The sequence below is a fragment of the Pan paniscus genome, chromosome 5 (genome assembly GCF_029289425.2).
Source record: "Pan paniscus chromosome 5, NHGRI_mPanPan1-v2.0_pri, whole genome shotgun sequence".
Taxonomy (NCBI): Eukaryota; Metazoa; Chordata; class Mammalia; order Primates; family Hominidae; genus Pan; species Pan paniscus.
The window spans coordinates 48,644,452-48,656,631 of record NC_073254.2 but is presented as its reverse complement, the minus strand read 5'-3'; positions in this window follow the sequence as shown (position 1 = coordinate 48,656,631).

The window sequence follows — 12,180 nt, the reverse complement described above, 5'->3', positions numbered from 1 at the left end:
TTTGGGGCTCTGCAGTTCCTGGCATCTCCAAGCTTCTGGGCGCCACCATGTTCCCTGGTGCCCACCGTGGAAGCTGCTTGTGGTACGTCTGGACCAGCTGCAGCAGGGAGCCAGTGCCTGTGCTGGCACCTGGAGCGGCCTGCCTTGCCGCAGCTGGTGTGCCTGGCTGTGTACGCAGTGGCCGGACCCTGTGCCTGCTCGCTCACGCACCCCTTGCCACTCCGCACCTGGCTCGCCCTTGGCAGGCATGGGATCCAGGCTGGTAGCAAAAGCTGAATGCAGCCTGCCAGGCAAGTGGGTAGAACAAGCCAGTGGGCCTGAGCAAAACTTGTGAAAAGGCGCCAACAGCCACAGAGGTTTCCAGCTGGTGAAGTGATACCCTGAGGATCCCGTAACAAATCAATGCAAGGAGAACAGTGACCAGGACCTCAGAAGCAATGTATCCTTTATTAGCATTGCTTTTGTTTTTGTTTTGAGATGGAGTCTCGCTCTGTTGCCCAGGCTGGAGTGCAGTGGTACAATCTCGGCTCACTGCAACCTCCACCTCCCAGGTTCAAGTGATTCTCTGACCTTAGCCTCCAGAGTAGCTGGGATTACAGGCATGAGCCACTATGCCTGGCTAATTTTTTATATTTCTAGTAGAGACTGGGTTTCACCATGTTGGCTAGGCTGGTCTTGAACTCCTGAGCTCAAGTAATTCACCTGCCTCGGCCTCTCAAAGTGCTGGGATTACAGGCGTGAGCCACAGTGCCTGCCTCTGATATTAGTATTATTACCCCAATTCCTTACCTACCCCCAACTCCCATCTGGGTCTATATAAGCCAGAATTTAGGAAATCTAGAGAAATCCTAGGAGAGAGGTTAGTGGCTTTCCTCTCTCACTCCTCTAGCCAGCTATGGGTGGGGGGCGGGGGAGATACTAGGGCTTCCTCTCCTGGTGGTGGGGGGGTTGGGGGAGTGCCTGTAGAAAGGGGAGCCCACATTGCATTCTCTGGCTGGATGTTTGCCTCCTCAGTGGTCAGGCTAATCTTCCCCTAGGCCCACTTGAGCAGTGACAGGTGGGATGAGGACAGCAGGGGTCTCTTACATGGCCCCTGCTTGGTGAGGCCAGGATGAGTGAGTGTGCTGTGGCCAAGTGGGCTCCGGGAGCGTTAGAGCCATTTTGCTTGTCTCCCCAGGGAGGGCTGGCTGCTGGGCAAGGGGCCCTCAGCAGCAGGAGAGGGAGCTGGACCCCAGGTGGGAGCTGAGAGGTGGTAAAAGGGCTGGGGCCAGCACAGGGGTCCCCTGTCAAGGCACTGAATTGGCAGGGACCCAGCCGGGACCCTGCCAGCCCACCATCACTCTACGAGAGGCTGGCTGTGTGGCTGCCACACAGCAGGGAGCTGCTGACACCCACAGGGAGGCGATGCTGTGAAGCACAGGGTCCCTCACTTCACCCCTCCCTCCTTCCCAGAGCGGGGAAGGCCTGGGTCCCTCCTGTTCACAGGCCCCTGGGCATGGCCGTGGGCCAGGGAGGGAGGAGGGGAGTGCTTGACCAGACATCAGGTGGAGTTCAAGTTGGCAGCAGATGGGGCAGGGCTTTTTTATATCTGAAAGTCACCAGAAAGCAATGGGATGTGCTTGAGATGGTGCTAAGGGATAGGAAGATGTTAAAGGCTGGATGTGAGGGGAGACAAATGTTTTGTGTTAAAGCACTGCTGAGCTGAGAAGGTCCTTGGAACCAGTCACCAGTTCAGTGTCCCTGAGGCAGGGTGGTGGCCTCTGCTCACCCTGGTGCTGTGCCAGGGGTGTCCAGCTCAACACAAGGAACTGGGGGTGAGTGACTCCTGAAGTGAGGCTAAGCACCCTGCCCTTGCCAGGCATGATGTGGGCAGCCTTGGGGTTGAGGAGGGAGCCCTCCTGGTCTGACACCCCTGTCTGACCCACAGTTTAGGGCAATGGAGGCCGAGTAGGAGGGTAAGTCCCCAAAACTGCATCAGCCGGGCATGGGGCCTGATAGCAACCCTCCCTCCCATCCTTCCTCTGTAGGGGTCAAGCTCAGACCAGGGTCAGATGACAGCAAAAGGTCCTTGGAGACCCAGAGGAGTAACACCTGTGACAAGAGCAGAGGCAGGGGGCTCTGCCAGGGCAGAGAAACAAGATGGTGGCTCTCCCTGGTGGCCTGAGCCTAGGCCTGGCTGAGGGAACAGGGTCAGAGGGCAGCAGTGTGGGCTGCTTCAGGCCACAGGGCCCCAGAGAGGGCAAGATGGGTGGACCAAGGACAAACCCATGCCAGAGACCAGCTGAGGAAACCAGGCAGGGAACCAGGATCTCAAAGGGTTCCCGCCAAAGGGAGGCATCTGTTTTGGGCTGGGACCTGCCGGGGACACTACCTGGCCTGCCTGCTGTTTGCAGCCTCAGATGGCTCTCTTTTGTTGGTGTTTTTCTTATCATTGCTTTTGTAAGATCTTTTAATTTAAACCTTGTTTGCTGAGTGAATGAAAGTAGACCTTTTTCCAGGAGCTGTGTACACTTGATGGAAAAAGTTTCCAAAGAAAACCTTTTTTTTTTTTTTTTTTTGAGACGGAGTCTTGCTGCTCTGTCGCCCAGGCTGGAGTGCAGTGATGTGATCTCAGCTCACTGCAACCTCCGCCTCCCTGGTTCAAGCAATTCTCCTGTTTCAGCCTCCTGAGTAGCTGAGATTACAGGTGCCCGCCACCACACCTGGCTAATTTTTGTATTTTTAGTAGAGACGGGGTTTCACCATATTGGTCAGTCTGGTCTTGAACTCCTGACCTTAGGTGATCCACACACCTTACTCCTGACCTTAGGTGATCCACACACCTTGGCCTCCCAAAGTGCTGGGATTACAGGCGTGAGCCACCTAGCCAAGCCCCAAAGACAACCTTTCTAAGCCTGAATTTCCTCACACATGAATGGGGAGTAGCAATATTTACCTGAAAGGGCTGACGTGAGGGGTAAGTGAAATAGTGTAAAGGGTCTGGCACAGTGCCTGGGACACAATAGGTGCTCAGTAAATGGCAGATTGTTATTCTGCCTCCTCCTTCTATACCCACATACCTTCCCATGTTTCCTGGTACCTGTATTAAGAAGGAAAAAGTTACAAGGAAGAGGTGAAGCAAGATGGCAGAATAGAAGGCCCCACTGATCATCTCCCCCACAGAAACACCAGATTCCACAACTATCTACATAAAAAGCACCTTAATAAGAAACAAAAATGAGGTGAGCATTCACAGTACCTGGTTTTAACTTCACGTCACTGAGAGTGGCACCGAAGAGGGTAAGAAAGGCAGTCTTGAATTGCCAACACTACCCCTTCCCATTCCCCTGCAGCAGCTACACGGTGCAGAGAAGTCTGTGATTGGGAAAGGGAGAGCGCAGTGATGCTGAGACTTCAGATTGAGCCCAGTGCTGCCCTGCCACAATGGAAAGCAAAAGCAGGCTGAGCTCAGCTGATGCCCACGCATAAGGGGAGCATTCAGATCAGCTCTAACCAGAGGGGAATCACCCCTCCCAGTGGTCAGAAATTGAGTTCTGGCAAGCCTTGCCACCACAGGCTAAAGTGCTCCAGGGTCTTAAATAAACTTGAAATGCTGTCTAGGCCACAAGGACTGCAACTCCTAGGTGAGTCCTAGTATTGAGCTGGGGTTGGAGCCAGTGGACCTGGGGGGCACACAACCTATTGAGGGTGGCTAAGGAAGTGCTTGCACCACCCATCCCCCGGCCCCATGCTGCACAGCTCGTGGCTGCAAGAGATCCATTCCTTCTGCTTGAAGAGAGGAGAGGAGAGGGAAGAGTAAAGAGGACTTTGTCTTGCATCTTGGATACCAGCCTAGCCACAGTAGGATAGGGCATCAGGCAGAGTCATGAGTCTAAGGCTCCCATTCCAGGATCCCAGATGACATTTCTAGGCACACTCGGGGCTAGAAGGGAATCTGCTGCGTTGAAGGGAAGGACCCAGGCCTGGTGGGATCCATCACTTGCTGACCGTAAGAGCCCTTGGGCCCTGAATAACCAGCAGCAATACCCAGGTAGTACACTGTGGGCCTTGGGTGAGACACTGAGGTGTGGCTTCAGTGTGACCCAACACAATCCCAGCTGTGGTGGCTATGGTGAGAGACTCCTTCTTGAAAAAAGCAGAGGGAAAAGTAAGGGAGATTTTTTCTTGCACCTTAGGCACCAGCCTATCTGCAGTGGGGTAGAACACCAAGCAGGCCCTTGGGGTCCTCGATTCCAGACCTTAGCTCTTGGATGGCATTTCTGGGCCTGCTCTGGGCCAGAGGGGAGCCTGCTGCCCTGGGAGGAGAGACCTGGGCCGGACAGCATCCACCATGAGCTGACTGAAGAGCTCTTGGGCCTTAACCCTTTTCTCGTTTAGGAAAAAAAAAAAGTGCAGCTCACTGCCAGCACTCATTTAATTTTACATAAACACACTCTTTGAGGCTGAAGCAAATCTGACTGATTTTCAACGTGAAAAGAAAATATAAAAACTGTTCTTGGAGTTATTTCTAAACAGAACTAACATCATCAGAATCATCTGAATCATTAGAATCATCTATTTCAGGAAAATCGGATTCATTAAATGAATCTTTGGCCAAAAACTGTTCGAGAATGATGTTAACATCAAGCGTAGGAATGCTATGTTTTCTAGGATTTGACATTTTCAGCGATCAAGAATTACTATATTTTGTAAATGGAAATATCACTACTAAAACCAGAATGCTCTAAATAGAATAATGTCTTTTGTTTTCAAAGTCAATATACTAGGACAATGTGAAAATAATAATAAAAAGGAGATATTTTGTGACAAAGTTATCTCAGAGTAAAGCACTCCAGCAAGTATTCTCGGGGCAAATGGGAAATTGAGTGAACATCAGCAGTGGCCTGGCAGTGCTTCCCATGGACCTGTGGTGGTGGCCATGGGGTGAGGCTCCTCTGCTTGCGGAAAGGGGAGGGAAGAGTGGGAAGAACTGTGTCTTGTGTTTTGAGGGCTGCCTCAGCCACAGAGAAAACCAGGTAGACTTCTAAGGTTTTTGACTCCTGTCCCTAGCTCCCAGATGGCACCTCTGGACCCACTTGGGGCCCAGGAGAACTCACCACCCTGAAGGGAAGGACACAGTCTGGCTGGCTTCACCACCTGCTAATCGTAGAGCCGTAGGGACTTGAGTGAACATAGGTGGTAGCGAGGCAGCGGTTACAGCAGGCCTTGGGCAAGGCCCAGAGCTGTGCTGGCTTTAAGTATGACCCAGTCCAGTCCCAGCCACAGGAGTGCTTGTATCACCCCTCCGCCAGGACCGACACCAGGACCAGGTAGCTCAGGAGAGAGAGAGAGAGAGAGAGAGAGAGAGAGAGAGAGACACTATTTATTTGGGAGAAAGTAAGGGAAGAGAATAAGGGTCTTTGCCTGCTGATCCAGAGAATTCTTCTGATCTTATCCAAAACCACCAAAGCAGTACCTCTATCAGTCTGCGAGAACTACAGCATAACTGGGCTTGGGCTGCTCCCTATTGCACACACAGCTTGGATCACAACACCCAAATCCTTTTGAATACTTGGAAAGCCTTTCTAAGAAGGACAGGTACAAACAAGCCCAGACTGCAAAGACTACAATAAATACCTAACTCTTCAATGTCCAGACACCAACAAACATCAATGAGCATCAAAACCATGCGGGAAAACATGACCTTGCCAACCAAACTAAACAAGGCACCAGAGACCACTCCTGGAGAAACAGATATGTGACCTTTCAGACAGTAAATTCAAAATAGCTGTTTTGAGGAAACTCAAAGACATTCAAGATAACACAGAGAAGGAATTCAGAATTCTATCAGATGCATTTAACAAAGGGATCGAAATAATTTTTAAAAATCAGATGCATTTAACAAAGGGATCAAAATAATTTTTAAAAATCAAGCAGAAATTCTGAAGTTAAAAAACGCAATTCACATACTGAAGAATGCATGAGTCTCTCTCCCTCTCTCTTTTTTTTTTTTTTGAGACGGAGTTTCACTCTTGTTGCCCAGGCTAGAGTGCAATGGCGCGATCTCTGCTCACTGCAACCTCCATCTCCCGGATTCAAGCGATTCTTCTGCCTCAGCCTCCCAGGTAGCTGGGATTACAGGCATGTGCCACTACGCCTAGATAATTTTGTATTTTTAGCAGACACGGGGTTTCTCCATGTTGGCCAGGCTAGTCTCAAACTCCTGACCTCAGGTGATCCGCCCGCCTCAGCCTCCCAAAGTGCTGGGATTACAGGCTAAGCCATCGTGCCCAGCCAAGAGTCTCTTAATAGCAGAACTGATCAAGCACGGCTGGGCACGACGGCTCATGCCTGTAATCCCAGCACTTTGGCAGGCCAAGGTGGGTGGATCACCTGAGGTCAGGAGTTCAAGATCAGCCTGGCCAACATGGTGAAAACCCATCCCTACTAAAAATACAAAACTCAGGCAGGTGTGGTGGCATGCGCCTGTATTCCCAGCTACTTGGGAGGCTGAGGCAGGAAAATCTCTTGAACCTGAGAGGCAGAGGTTGCAGTGAGCCGAGATCGTGCCACTGTACTCCAGCCTAGGCGACAGAGCAAGACTTGGCCTCAAAAACAAAGCAAAACAAAAAAATAAGTGATCAAGCAGAAGAAAGAATTAGTGAGCTTGAAGACAGGCTATTTGAAAATACACAGTCAGAGGAGACAAAAGGAAAAAGAATAAAAAATAATAAAGCACACCTACAGGATTTAGAAAATAGCCTCAAAGGACAAATCTAAGAGTTACTGGCCTTAAAGAAGAGGTGGAGAAAGAGACGGGTAGAAAGTTTATTCAAAGGGATAATAACAGAGAACTTCTCAAACCAAGAGAAAGATATCAATACCCAAGTACAAGAAAGGTCTAGAACAGCAAGCAGATTTAACCCAAAGAAGACTACCTCAAAACATTTAATAATCAAACTCCAAAAGGTCAAGGATAAAGAAAGGATGCTAAAAGCAGCCAGAGAAAAGAAACAAACAAAATACAATGGAGCTCCAGCACACCTGGCAGCAGACTTTTCAGTGGGAAATTTACAGGCCAAGAGAGAGTGGCGTGACATTTAAAGTGCTGAAGGAAATAAACTGTTACCATAGAATAGTATATCTGGTGAAAATACCCTTCAAACACGAGGGAGAAATACTTTCTCAGACAAACAAAAGCTAAGGGATTTCATCAAAGTCCAAAATAAATGCAAAAGAGAGTTCTTCAATCCAAAAGAAAATAATGTTAATGAGCAATAAGACATCATCTGAAAGTACAAAACTCACTGGCAATAGTAAGTACACTGAAAAACATAGAATATTATAACACTGTAACTGTGATGTGTAAACACTCTTAAGTAGAAAGACTAAAAGATGAACCAATCAAAAATAGTAACTACAACAACGTTTCAAGACATAGGCAGTAAACATTCTTCCTCCCTCCCTCCCTCCCTCCTTTCTTTCCTTCCTTCCTCCCTCCCTCCCTCCCTCCCTCCCTCCCTCCCTTTCTTTCTCTCTCTCTCTCTTTCTTTCTTTCTTTCTTTCTTTCCTTCTTCTTTCTCTTCTCTCTCTCTCTCTCTTTCTTGACAGAGCTTCTCTCTGTTGCCCAGGCTGGAGTGCAGTGGCACAGTCTCAGCTTACTGCAGCCTCTGCCTCCTGGGTTCAAGTAATCCTCCTGCCTCAGCCTCCTGAGTAGCTGGGTTGACAGGCACACACCAGGGCACCCAGCTAGTTTTTGTATTTTTAGTAGAGATGGGGTTTCATCATGTTGGCCCTATACTGCTCTCTAACTCCTGGCATCATGTGATCCACCCATCTCAGCCTCACAAAGTGCTGGGATTACAGGTGTGAGCCACCATGCCTGACCTATCCTTCACTCTTAATATGTTTTACCAATCGTCTCTTGTTGGACATTTATATTTTTTCTTTTATTATTGTTGTTATTATTATTATTACTACTATAATGATGGAATGAATTTCAGATGCTGGGACATAAACCTCTGACCCCTTTTTAAATTATGTCAGAGGAGAGATTCCTAGAAATGGGATTAGCAGATCAAAGAGCTGAATCCTCCTCAAGTCTATGCACGATTGAGCTGCTTGCCAGAAAGGTCAAGCATGTTTCCCATTCTCATCAGCAACACGTGAGAGGACTCAGTGAGCTGAAACACGGCCAGCGCTGCAACTGGTCATTTAAAAACTCTGCCAATTGGGGCTAGGCCTGGTGGCTCCATGAGGCTTTGTTGTTTCTATGAAAAAGTGGGGAGACAAAGTTAAAGTGTAGAGTTTTTACTAGTTTTCTTTTTGCTTGTTAGTTTGTGCAAGCAGAATTAAGTTGTTATCAGCTTAAAATAATGGGTTATAAGATAGTATTTGCAAGCCTCATGGTAACCTCAAATTGAGAAACACAACAGATACACAAAAAATAAAAAAAAGCAAGAAATTAAATCATATCACCAGAGAAAATCACCTTCACTACAAAAAAAGACAGGAAGAAAGGAAAGAGGATGAGAAGATCACAAAACAACCAGAAAACAAATAACAAAATGGCAGAAGTAAGTCCTTAATTATCAAGAATAACATTGCATGTAAATGGACTAAACTCTCCAATCAAAAGACATAGAATGGCTCAATGGATAAAAAAACGAGACCCAATAATCTGTTGCCTGCAAGAAACACACCTCACCTATTAATACACATATAGGCTGAAAATAAAAGGATAGGAAAAGATATTCCATGCCAATGGAAACAAAAAAAGAGTGGGAGCAGCTATACTGATATCAGACAAAATAGATTTCAAGACAAAAACTATAAGAAGGGACAAAGAAAGTATGTAGACCAAAGCCAGATGTGGTGGCTCACACCTGTAATTGTGGCACTTTTGGAGGCTGAGGCAAGTGGGTCACTTGAGGCCAGGAGTTTGAAACCAGCCTGCTATCATGGTGAAACCCCATCTCTATTAAAAATACAAAAGTGTAATCCCAACACTTTGGGAGGCCAAGACAGGCAGATCCCCTGAGGTCAGGAGTTCGAGACCAACCTGGTCAACATGGCAAAACCCCATCTCTACTGAAAATACAAAAATTAGCAAGGTGTGGTGGCATGCATCTGTAGTCCCAGCTACTCGGGAGGCCAAGGCAGGAGAATCACTTGAACCTAGGAGGTGGTTGTTGCAGGAGACCAAGATTACACCACTGTACTGCAGTCTGGGCTACAGAGAGAGATTCTGTCTAAAACAAACAAACAAACAAATAAATAAATAAATAAAATTTAGCTGGGCATGGTGGCATGCACTTGTAGTCCCAGCTACTCAGGAGACTGAGGCATGAGAATTGCTTGAACCTGGGAGGCAGAGGTTGCAGTGAGCCTAGATCAAGCCACTGCACTCCATCCTGGGTGACAGAATGAGACTCTGTCTGAAAAAAAGAAAAAAAGCCTGGGCGCAGTGGCTCATGCCTGTAATCCCAGCACTTTGGGAGGCCGAGACAGGTGGATCACTTAAAGTCAGGAGTTAGAGAGCAGTCTGGCCAACATGGTGAAACCCCTTCTCTACTAAAAATACAAAAATTAGCCAGGCATGGTGGTGCACACCTGTAGTCCCAGCTACTCAGGAGGCTGAGCTGGGAGAATTGCTTCAACCCAGGAGGTGGAGGTTGCAGTGTGCTGAGATTGTGCCCTTGCACTCCAACCTGGGTGACAGAGTGAGACTCTGTTTCAAAAAAAAAAGAGTAGACCAAATGTTAGGTGACAAAATACAACTTAAAACATTCAAAAAAATTTGAAATAATATCAAGCATCTTCTCTGACTACAATGGAATAAAGCTAGAAATCAATAACAACAGGAATTTTGGCAACTATACAAACAAATGGAAATTAAATAATATGCTCCTGAATGACCAGTGGGTCAACGAAGAAATTAAGAAGAAAGTTGAAAAAGTTATTGAAACAGATGATAATAGAAAACAACATACCAAAACCTACGGGATACAGCAAAAGCAGTACTAAGAGGGAAATTTATACTTATAAGTGCCTACATCAAAAAATAAGAAAAACTTCAAATAAACAACATAATGATGCATCTTAAAGAACTACAAGATCAGGAACAAATGAAAACCAAAATTAGTAGAAGAAAATAAATAATAAAGAGCAGAGATAAATGAAATTGAAATGACGAAAATAATACAAAATATCAGTGAAACAAAAAGTAGTTTTATTGAAAAGATAAATAAAATTGACAAACCTTTAGCCAGACTAACTAGAAAAAAGAGAGAAGGCCCAAATAAATAAAATCAGAGATGGAAAAGGAGATATTACAACCAATATCGCAGAAACTCAAAGGATCATTATGGCTATTATGGGCAACTATATGCCAATAAACTGGAAAATCTAGAAGAAATGGATAAATTCCTAGACACACACAACCTACCAAGATTGAACCATGAAGAAATCCAAAACCTGAATAAACCAATAACAAGTAATGATATCAAAGCTGTATTAGTCTGTGCTCACATTACAAGAAAGAAATACCTGAGACTGGGTAATCTCTAAAGAAAAGAGGTTAATTGGCTGATGGTTCTGCAAGCTGTACAGGAAGCATAATGCTGCCATCTGCTTGGCTTCTGGGGAGGCCTTTGGAAGCTTGCAGTCATGGCAGAAGGTGAAGTAGGAGCTTGCACATTACACGGCCAGAGCAGGGGCAAGCGAGAGGATGAGGAGGGAGGTGGTACACACTTTTAAACAATCAGATCTCTTGAGAACTCATTCACTATTTTTTTTTTTTTTGAGATGGAGTTTTGCTCTTGTTGCCCAGGCTGGAGTGCAATGGTGTGATCTCGGCTCACCATAACCTCCGCCTCCCGGGTTCAAGTGATTCTCCTGCCTCAGCCTCCCGAGTAGCTGGGATTACAGGCATGTGCCACCACGCCCGGCTAATTTTGTATTTTTAGTAGAGACAGGGTTTCTCCATGTTGGTCAGGCTGATCTCGAACTTCCAACCTCAGGTGATCCACCCACCTGGGCCTCCCAAAGTGCTGGGATTACAGGCTTGAGCCACTGTGCCCAGCCTAGACTCATGCACCCTCATAAGAACAGCACCAAAGGGATGGTGCTAAACCATTCATGAGAAACACCTCCATGATCCAATCACCTCCCACCAGGCCCCACCTCCAACATTGGGGATTACAATTCCACATGAAATTTGGTGGAGAGAGAGATCCAAACCATATCAGAAGCCATAATAAAAAGTCTCCAGCAAAGATAAGCCTGAGACCTGATGGCTTCACTGTTGAATTCTACTAAAGACTTAAAGAAGAATGAATACAGATCCTACTCAAACTAGGCCAAAAAATAGAGAAGGAGAGAATATTTCCAACTCATTCCATAAGGCTACTATTACCCTGATACCAAAACCAGACAAGGACACATTAAAAAAAACTACAGGCTAATATTGCTGATGAATATTGATGCAAAAATCCTCAACAAAATACTAGTAAACTGAATTCAACAACACATTGAAAAGATCATTCATCAACACCAAGTGAGATTTCTCCCATGAATGATTAAACATATGCAAATCAATCCATGTGATACATCATATCAACAGAACGAAGGACAAAAACCAACTGATGCTGAAAAAGCATTTGATAAAATGCAACATCCTTTCGTGATAAAACTGGGTAGAAGGAACATACCTCAACATAATAAAAGCCATATATGACAGATCCATGGCTAGTATCAAACTGAATGAGGATAAACTGAAAGTCGTTCCTCTAAGATCTGGAACATGACAAGGATGCCCACTTTTACCACTGTTGTTCAACATAGCACTGGAAGGCATAGCTAGAACAATCAGACAAGAGAAAGAAATAAAGGGCATCCAACTTGGAAAGAAAGAAGTCAAATTATCCTTGTTTGCAGATGATATGATCTTACATTTAGAAACACCTAAAGACTCCACCAAAAAACTATTATAACTGATAAACAAATTCAGTAGAGTTGCAGGATACAAAATCAACACATAACGATCAGTAGCATTTATACATGCCAACAGTGAACAATCCGAAAAAGAAATCAAGGAAGTAATCTCATTTGTGATAGCTACTAATACAATAGAATACCTAGGAATTAACTGAACCAAATAAGTGAAAGATCGCTACAATCAAAACTATAAAACACAGATGC